Here is an 11,034-nt window from a genome sequence, read left to right as displayed (position 1 = left end):
TTTTTCCAAAAAGCTTTCAATCAGTTAACTATTCAATCTATTTTAATTGATTATTTCTATTAATTGATTAATTACATCATTCTTTAATTCTCCTCCAATGATTCTTTTTCATCTTTCAATCAACTTTTTTCTCAATCAGTTAACTCAATTAACTATTCAATCTATTCTGTTCCACCTCCAAATCAACAATTCAACTATCAATCAACATGTGAGCTCACCCGAGTTCCACCTCTTGATCAATTTGTTCCACCTCTCAATCAATCCTCTCCAATAATATATAAATTGAGCATTCAATCTCCATTTTCAACAATCACGAACTTTGAATCTTTGTGTCATTTGCAGGTTGCTAGCGCAATATCTAAGAGCCACCATACCATGAAGAAGGGAAGAACAATGGAAGCCATATGCAGTCATGGAATAGGGAGTCTTTATTGAATATTTTACTTTGTTTTGCATTATTTCATTGGTTTATTTAGGATTCTTTGGTTAGATAGGGATTTGTGATTTCCCTTTGATTCTAATTGAATAATGATGAATTTTACATATGACATTTTGGTGAACCCGACGTGAACAACAACTAATTAACCCTTTGTGTTTTCTATGTGATTTTGCAGGATCGTACGAATTTTCAAACTTTTTGTAGGTTTTATATGGATATTAAAAGCGGAATCAAACATCACACAATTGTGCAGACAGAATCATGCAATCGCATAGATAGAATTACGCATTCGACCTATCAGGGTCACACATTCGTGCTGACACTGTGACAACTTCACCTAGACAAGATTACACATTCATAGTTAAAATTCAGGGTTTTTGTTTATTGTGTTTTTTTGAGTTGCAATTCTCTGTTATGTCCAATTCGTCATTCAATTCTGCAAATCTGAAGCTTTTATCTGTGTATGATGCTTTACCTATATGGTATCTAATGGCTACAAAAGTGAAATTCAGGATTTCAGGTTCTAGAGAAAGAACAGTGAAAAGAAGACAACAAAAGGACTTTCATAGAGCATTAAAGACTGAGATACAAGAAAAGGATTAAAAATACGAAGCTTCTTGTTATCATTATCGATTGATTGTTCTCGATTACATACATAAATATCATACTATCCAGGGAACCTCCTTGAGATTCTAGATATTCTGCTGATAGAGGTGGATTGATGTTGTGAGCTCTAATTGTGGTATTAACCTGCAAGAGGAGAAAACAAACAACAATCACACACATGAAACATTATGTTTAGAAATCTAAAATAGAAACTAAACTAGCTTTAAAATAAAAAACCCCAAGCGCGTCTCATGTTCCTCTATCTCCAAGGATCCTTCAAATCAAGGTGGCTCCCATCTTGGAAGAGCACTTGATCTCTAGGATGAATACCTAAAGAATGAGAGATATGAATGATTCTAAGATCTAAATGAAATGCAACTAAGATCTTAGTGAGATGATCAAATGATAAGATTTAACTAAGCTAAGATGAAGATAATAATGTTATGAAATGATGTGCAATTAGGTTAAATGATTAATCTAACATATGATAAAATCTAGATATGATGCAATAAAAATGGCCTAATCCTTGAGAGAGGCACAATGAGAACTCCTTGATAACCTGCAAAAAAACTATAATAAGGATGCATACAATGTGGATTTTGGATCAATAATCATGGACCCTTTGATATGAGGCAAGGGCTCATTTTATAGAGTTGAAGGCTTAGGAATGGATGGCCAAGATTGATTATCAATCAAGGGTCAAGATTGAAGGAGGAATGTGGTCCCAAGTTGAAAGGCTTAGCCTTGTGACAAATGTCACAAAGGGGAGAGGGTGAGGATCAACGTGGTCCTAGATTTGTAAGCTTAGCCTTGTGACAAGTGTCACAAAGGGGAGTGGGATGAAAAGTCAATGTGTTCCCACCTTGGGAGAAGGGGATATGTGCTCACACGTGTGAGCAACCTAGGAAGAAACAAAATGGATTAATTAGGATAATGAAGGGATTAGATAGGTTCTAGATTGATGATTAGGAGGCAAGTGGGATATGTAGGATTTTGCAAGTGGGTGAGGGAAAATAGGAATTTTAGTTAAATTAAAATAATTTAATTTAGCCAAAAGGGATGCAACTTGTATTTGTAGGATTTTGCAAGTGGGGGGATTTACAAATAAATTTTGATTTATTTAGATGCAAAGGAGATTTTAATTAAATGTAGATTTAATTAAAATGGGAAAGAGAATAAATTGATATTTTTAATTAAATGTGAATTTAATTAAAATGGCTAGAAGGGGGGTGTTTAATTAAATGACTTAGATAGAAGAAGGCTATATTAATTAAATCTTAATTTAATTAAAAATGTCAATTAAAAGAATATGAATATTAATTAAATCTTAATTTAATTAATTGGTGATTTAATAATGATTAAATGAATAAAATCGATTTAATTAGTTGTCAGTTTTATGTGTCTACAGATGTTTTGCAGGTTTCTGGTAAAATTTATACTTTTTGATAGGGTTTATTAATTGTCTGTTTGTTTGTCATGCATTCGCCCTGTCAGTTTCACGCATTCGCTCTATCAGATTTACACATTAGTTTAGTCATCATAACACAATTGCTTAGTTATCATTACACATGTTCGCTCAGATAGTCTCACGCAATCGTTTGGGAAATAGTTTGGCTTTCTATTTTTTGGTTACTGATTCCCTATTTACGACGTGTGGCGAAATTACAGAGAAGGCTTGGTCATCCCAGATTATTTTGGAAACCACAAACAATTTGATTGCAAGATTCTTTAGGGTTAAATCACTTTTGGATTTTGGGTTTGAAATTGACATGCATGATCTCACACTTCGTATTGGTGCTTAAAACAAATCTAGTTAAAATTGACATGCATGCTCTCACATTTTAGCTTGGTGCTTAAAACAAATCTGGTTAAAATTGACATGCATGCTCTCAAAACTTCGTATTGGTGCTTAAAATTGATCTTGGGATTTAAAATTGATATGCATGATCTCACACTTCACTTTGGTGTTTAAAATAGACATGCACATGCATATCTCACATCTTAGTTTGGGCTTTAAAATGAACGTGAATTTGGCTTATGATTAGTATAAATCACACATTGCGATATTTAAGGGAATTTTTTTTTTATTGTGTCTGGGGTGGACCTATTGTTGCATTAAGTACCTTTCCACCCACCTTTGGGGTCTTGGGAGAGAGGGAAAGGTGATAATGACACCCACTTTTTCTTTTTAGTAGTGAGGGGTATCCTTGACCGGGGATTTCATCACCCCACAAAGGTACTTCGAATTGGGATGCTTTGGGGATATCATCTCTCCCAACACACTCTCAAGTCGGTTTTTTGAGCCGCTATATAAACATACTGGTCAGGCAGCTAGAGTGTTGAGTGAATTCAACGTATGTGGGGGCCTTCCCTGCACCAATAAGCTTAACTAAAGCCTTAAGTGGTGGTGCAGTCACCGGTAAGGAGGGACCTCAAAGAGATCAATCTAGACAAGGTAGAAAGAGTAAACACAACAAAAACAAGAGGATATGATGGAGACAATGCATAACTGAATGAATTAGATCATGAGAACTGTTTACAAGCAGCCAATAACATCTGGGTTATAACATTCGAGTCACTGGCCTGCTACAAACATGCTTAATTACATAGCAGATCACTCTCATACCTCAAAATATTAAGATCTATCTAACTGATTTCTAATGCTCAATTACAATGATTTATATGATCCTAGGAGATATGGTCGACCCAAAAGGGATCAAATGCCAAAGAACAAGATCAAACGTGTAAAACCAACAGGTTGCCCCCCGCCAAAGAGATTCCTCTGAAAAATACAAAGGATGAAGTACAGATCAAAGGGAAGGTCGACCACACACCAAAGAACATTGTAATACACAAACTGGGGCTCTGCAAGCTATGAAAGGGATCTGGTATATTTACTAATGCAAATAGGTCTAAGCGGTTTTGGTGCCAAAAAACTGTCTTGGAATCCGGAATCAATAACTTGCCGGTAAATGATCCAAATGCTCTGTGGTTTAGGAATAAGGAAGATGATCATGTCCTCAAAAAAAATAAAGCTCTGCAAGATCCGACGAGCCAATGCAAGAAAATGTAGAATGAAATGCCGAAACTGCAAAATAGAAAACAAATATTTTTGATTGATGCAAGATTGCCAAGAACCGAGGATGCTCCTGCATCAAGTGGCTTACTTTGAGAATCTATCATTGTATCGAGACCCCTCAAAACTTAAAATAAGAACCAACTTAGTATTCCAAATCCTACATTCATTGATTCTGGGAGTGCGGAGCGTAAGCCATAGATACCCTTTATGTACCTTGCATTATGAGATAAAAATCCCTTGGTGATAAGATCTTTTGATCTTCGGGGTAAGAGAGACTGGCATGCCCGAGAAGTGTGTGCCGTGGAGTGGAGCCAGTGCTGCCAGACTCTCTAGCTATTCATCTTGTTTCAATATTTTATTGTAAGGGCCTCTTTGAATGTTTTCCACTTTCTAGCCTAAGATTGTCTTCTGTGTTTTTATGTGTATCATTGTGCTAGACCAGTATTGAGTCAGTATTTGGGCTATTCAAGCCCTACCTTGCATATCTCTGAATTATTAGAGTTTATCAGAACACAATAAATCCAGCTATACTTATCTTCAGACAGTGCTCTCAGAATTGAAAAAAATAGACCTATCCTACAAACAAAGTTATTTGAAATAGAGTCTACCTTGAAACATTTGACAATCCAACAAAGTCCAAAATTTTACATACTTGTGACCATAGGTGTTCTTAGAGTACTTAGTCCTTGCATAGTCTTCATTATCGTCCTCATTATAGTCCTCATTTACGTCCTTAGAATTTGCATAAGTCCTTGCACAGTCCTCATTATCATCCTCATTATAGTCCTCATTTACATCCCTAGGATTTGCATAAGTCCTTGTATAGTCCTCATTATCATCCTCATTATAATTTACGTCATCGTAATCTTCGCATAAGTCCTTATTTGTGTCCCATTAACCTCCTAGTTCATTTTTAGGGTTGTTATAATCTTCATATTAGTACTTGTTTAGACTCCATATACATCCGTCTTCGTCCGTCGTCATTTGCATAATCTTCCTAGAAAGTCATAACATGTGTCCTAATGGGTCTATTAGGTGATGGTTTGCTCCCCTTCGAGCAACCTAATCTAGTGTCGAATGATGGTCAACGAGAAATCATTGACGACTTAGATGAATTGGCTTGGTAATTAAAGACAAGTGCACCTTAGTACATAGGGGTCGAGTTTGAGCCGGATAGAGTGTAAAATTGCCCAAAAAATTATAGACAAATTACTGTAGAACTTCTTAGGCAAGAACTTGAAAAACTTGCGTTGCAAAAATCTCCAAGTACTCAACAAGTTTCACCTCCTAATCCCAAGTAGAGAGTTAGGTCTATTGTTGCATACCTCACTTTTTGGTCTAGAATCTTGCATTCATAACCAAGGTCTATCATCATCTTTATTAGGTCCTAAGTGTCATCATATAGAAGTCTTAAATGCCTATCACAAGGTCACAAAAGGAAAAGAGTAAAATGGACCCAAACAATGACCCATAAATTAACCCTACTTGGAATATGGATATGTAAGGCAGTCAAAACTCTCAACAATCAAATCCTTATGTCATGGAAAAAATACACGAGCTACAACAAAACTTAACACGTGAGGAAATTGAGTCAACTCAACAGGACCCACATGTCCTTATGATTCTAAATGCTCTTATAAACAATGACATGGATAGATATCTTTCTTTGTTATTGAAAAATGGTGCCAAGTTACCTGAAGGTTTTGATGTCACAACGATCTTACCACCAGGGATTACTTTAGGTCAAAATAGTAGTCAAGTACCAAATGTAACACAAACACAAGCTATGACTCAAGTTCCTCCAATGCATCAACATCGTCAACCCAAGAAAATTTGGTGTCAAACACGAGTTTTCAAGTGAGTGCATCGTCCTCAACAATGAACATTAGCACACAAACGTAGGCTATCATAGCCTCTCAAACTACACCAGTAATATCAAGTGTTTTAGCACCAATTCAAACACAACCTTAAAAGTTTCTCATACAACAAGTGCAACTCAACCTCCAATTTCCTACTCAATAGGTTCTACATACAGTCATCAAAACATAAACCCAAGTTCCGCTAATGCAATGAGTACAACCCAATCAAACATGGGTTTACAATTTGCTTATTTCACAATACCTAGCGGAAGCCATAACACACAAAATTACAGTTATGGTACATTTCAACAACCTCCTATTTATACTACTACAAATCCTTTTGTGAGAAATATACACTCACAAAATGTACCACTGACTCAAACGGAAATTTTAACACAACAAATACAAAATCTAAAACAATAGGTGATAACTATACAAACTAGTAATAACAAAAAGAGCTATATGACGTAGGACTTACTTCTTTATCCCTTTGATCATACAATATACATGCCTGCTTTCCCCCCACATTTTAAAACACCGAAAATCGACAGATACTGAGGGAAAGGTGATCCTAGAGATCACATCAGAGAATTTTTCACTACGTGTATAGAGGTTGCAACTGAAGACACTTATCTAATGAGATTGTTTCCAAAAAGTCTTAGAGGTTCTACCTTGGAGTGGTTTTCACACCTCCCACCAACGATCACATTATGGGGTGAACTAGCTGAACAATTCATTGATAACTTCTCGCATAACATTGATACTCCAATTACATTGATGGATCTATGTGCTACAAAACAACATGAAAATGAAACATTCACATCCTTCTTACAAAGATGGAGATCTCTCTACAGAAGATGTAAGACTATTATTTCGGAAACTAAGCAAGTTGACATGTTTTCAGAGAACTTAATCCCAAAGATTAAGTACCCGATACAAATGCAATGTTTGACCACATTAAAAAAAATCACTGAAAAGGCCTTAAAATACGATAAGGGACTTGTAGAACAAGGTATCATAAAATATGGAAATTCTACAAACAACACAAACAGTGATAAATCCAAGTTTTGGTCAAGAAACAAGAATGTGACCAATGATGGTGTAGTAGATGCTCATACAATGAACAGAGCTCAACCAATTGTGTCTTTACAAGGAGCTATTCAATCATCTAGTTAGAATAAAAGTCCACATACAAAAAATAATACAGTGTCAACAAATGCAAACTCTACACAAGCTACAAACATAAGATTCCCTAGAATAAGCGCTCCAAGAAGAAACTACACACCACTAGGTGAGCCCATTGAATCAACACTAAAGAAATTAATATAGAAAAATGTTATCACTTTTCTAGAGGTTAGAGTGTATGAACTGGGTCCTTAAATGATAAACTTATAAATCACTGAGGGGGGGGGGGTGGGCGGTGAATCAGGGACAACAAACACAATACCACTTTAAACACAGACCGGTAAAGATACTTAACCAATTTACTTAATACTATGCATGCAATACAAAATGATATTAAAGCATCCACAACAAGTAAAACATCCACCATAACACAAGTGTTTATATGTGGAAAACCCAACTAGGAAAAACCATGGTGAGATGGGACTCACAAGTTAAGAATATGCAGTAATAGGTAACTGATTGGTTAAGGTCTACAAAGTGCTCTATTAGGAGCGAATCTTGTTAAAGATCCCAAAAGCCCTGTTAGGAGATATACCCTATTAAAGGTAGTACCCTATTAGGAGTAACCTCAGTAGAGGATTTCAAACCCAAACTAATGGATCACCTTGTTAGAGGATTTGTACATTGAAGCTTGTTAGAGCTTACCCAGTTAAGGGATTTGACTATTGTAGTGATTAGAAAACAACAGGTGGTGTGATCTAGATGTAGCACAACTTGCTTGAATAGATCCTCTTCTGCTCACTCAAAATTGCATCATCGACATACTCTGCTACGCCTTCAATAAATCGCAACAACTTAACACTTCTATCTCGAATCATGAAAATAATTCATCATAATGTCATTATATAGACATTAGATTTCATGTCAGCTCAAGAATCATATCACAATTTCCTAGGTGCAGTGTATCTGGACAATCTAACATAACTCATCACACATTGCCGCCAAATCTGTCGGTTAGGGATAACTCATCATGACCGGTGATAAATCATCACACAATTAGTGAAACCGGTTGGAACACTGATATCGGTTAAGAGTTAACCTCTTCCAACTTATAGATTGATTGTCCTCCAATTTCATATTTGTAGATCTTCGTTGAATCTCCAAGCTGGAGTCATGCCATTCCTGCATATATCGGTTATCTACATATACCGGTTAGACACCCTCAAAACTGATTGAACTTCACTATACATACAATGTTGGTTTTGCAATACAAAGACTTCAGAGTAATACCAATTTGTCTTAACTAAGATGACTAAGACAATGTTAACATATGTGTGTGTATACATGTGCCATCAATGGCAACACATGAAGTCATCCATTAGAATCATCATCAAGCGAACAATCTCCCCCTTTGGCATTGATGGCAACACTTAGAAAATTTTACAACTTTACAACTAAGTATGTTTACAAAAATTGTACAAACATATTTCTACTCCCCCTTAACAATACATATAAAATTTTCACAACACATACATATTTCTACTCCCCCTTTGACAACATTGCCAAATTGAAAAGTAAAATACATATATATTATATCAAAATTTGCATCAAAAACTACATATACAAAAATATAAGAGTCTGTTCAAGGAGTGTTCATTGCAATTTGTAAGAAAATGTCACTGAAAGTGATCTTCATATGAGTAAAATCATTTTCCCATGTTTCCAATAAAGTTTCAGTGATCTCAATGGTTGTCATAACCTATGCAGTGAATTCTTCCATTGCATCCACTGTTCTCATCTCTGGAGTTGCCAAAACCACTTCTACATCCTTGTATACCCATTGTAAGATGTCCACTTTAGGTCTCAACTGGTTCTTTAGATCTTTCAAGGATCATAGTCTCTTATCCTGTTCATAATCATAGACATCTAACCGGTTTTGCAAATCATCAACTGATTTGCCAAATGCTAAGGCTGAATCTTGTAAAGGTATGTAGGCAGTACATATCCTTTCTAGTTCCTATTTTGTCTCTTCTCGCCTCTTCTTCAAATTAGTATAGAAAAATGAAACATTAGATGTATAGGCTAGTATCCTTCCTCCAGTTTCAATAGCAGTCCTCAAAAGATATTTATTCAGGGATAAAGCAATCTTCCCTGTATCAATATCTTTCATTATTTGCTCTCCTCTCTTCTTTATGTAATTCTTCTCAGCTAAAGTCTGAGTAGCTTCTTCAAGGGACTTCAGTTGGTCAAAAGCACCAACAACCAACTGGCCAATCTTGCCAATAGGAGTTGACAAGTTTCCAATGTCAGTCTCCGATAGAAGACTGGATAGAATCTCAACAACAGTTTGAATTGTTTCGGCTTCCTTCCTCTTCTCCTTCAATCTTTTATTTTGAGCTCTCGATTACATTACTGTTGCAATCTCCATGAGTTCAGATGCACTCATATTATCTACATCTATAGACCCTTTGATTCGTATTGAGTCATCCTCATCATCAATTTGCTGCTTTATCTTTGCTTTTTGCTTTTCAGCTGTTTTCTTTGCTATCTTCTTCTCTGTTTTCTCTTTCACTTCCTCCTTTTTCTGTTCAGTTTCCTTTACTTCAACCTCTTTCTTAGGTTCCTCTTTCTCTATGTCTACCTATGTTTGTTTCTTCTATGAATCTGTTGTTACTGGTGGCAGTTGATTTTCCACTTGGTGTTCTTTGTTAGGTGGCGGTTGAATATTCACACTAGGTTGAATTATCGGTGCTTCAACTGCTTCCTGTGTAACAGTAATGATTGGTTTCTGTAAAGGTTCTATAGCTGGTGCAATGATATTACTAGATGTATCAATGGTGTATTGGATTTCATCAATATCATCTACAAAGGTAACCAGTAGAGAAGTAGTGTCATCCTTATGCTTAATAGGATAGACAATATCCGGTGGATTAATCTCTTCTTCATCTAGCTCTGTCGATCTGCAGTCTCTGTTCGGTCATCATTATGAGACTTCATTTGCTCATGCATCCTTTGAATATTTTGAGCTATCTGATGAGTTTCAACTTCAACAGATTTAACCTTCCCATTCAATAACTTCAATCCTCTTGACTTAGAATGAAACTGTCCTTTGAAATTATCAAGCAATGCTAATAATTCATCTCTAGATAATTCAGGAAAATATTGAATGAAAACACTATCAATAATTTCTTGACCTTGGTCAACAACTATTTTCCACTTATTTGCAAGAATAGAATACAAAGAATCAGAAATATCCTTTTCAATATCCCGAGGCAACCAATTGTATTGACACAAGTGGTTGATTATCTCTTGAACAATTTGTTGCTTTTGATTATCATCGAATGAATCAAAACATTTGTTCACATTATCAAACATATTCCTCCCTAATGTTTTCAATGTCTTCTCAAAATCAATCATAGGCTTGTAAGATAAAACATTAATAGGAATACTTGGCTTTGACACTTCTTCTACTGGTTTGGCTTTCTTACCAGTTGCTTTCGTTTTATTGGGTTCTTCTTCAGTGTCGGTATCCTCAGATTCTGCTTGAAGAATAAGTTGCCTACCTCTCTTCTTCGTTGCAGTCTACTTCGTAGCATTCACTTTGGGTGCATGTTCCTTTTTGACTTGAACACTTCTTGTCACCCTTGCACCGGTAGTCACTGAAGGTACTTGCTTAACTTTCTTCTTCTTCTTCTCTTTGGCAGTACTGGGTTCAGCAGATGCATTTCTTTCCTCATATGTTCCCAGTATTTTCTTCTTCTTATCCTTGGGAGTACTGGGTTCAAAAGGTTGTTGTCATATCCGATTAATAAGTCCTAGTTGACTTCATAACTCATTTCATCCATTTCATCTTCCCTTGGTTCTACGACCTCCATAAGACAAAAGACTGTGGTGACTGTGAAATAGATGCCTTTTGCAAAGTGTTT

Source organism: Cryptomeria japonica, chromosome 3, assembly GCF_030272615.1.
Source record: "Cryptomeria japonica chromosome 3, Sugi_1.0, whole genome shotgun sequence".
Lineage (NCBI taxonomy): Eukaryota > Viridiplantae > Streptophyta > Pinopsida > Cupressales > Cupressaceae > Cryptomeria > Cryptomeria japonica.
The sequence above is the reverse complement of the archived record's forward strand: the minus strand, read 5'-3'. Positions refer to the sequence as shown.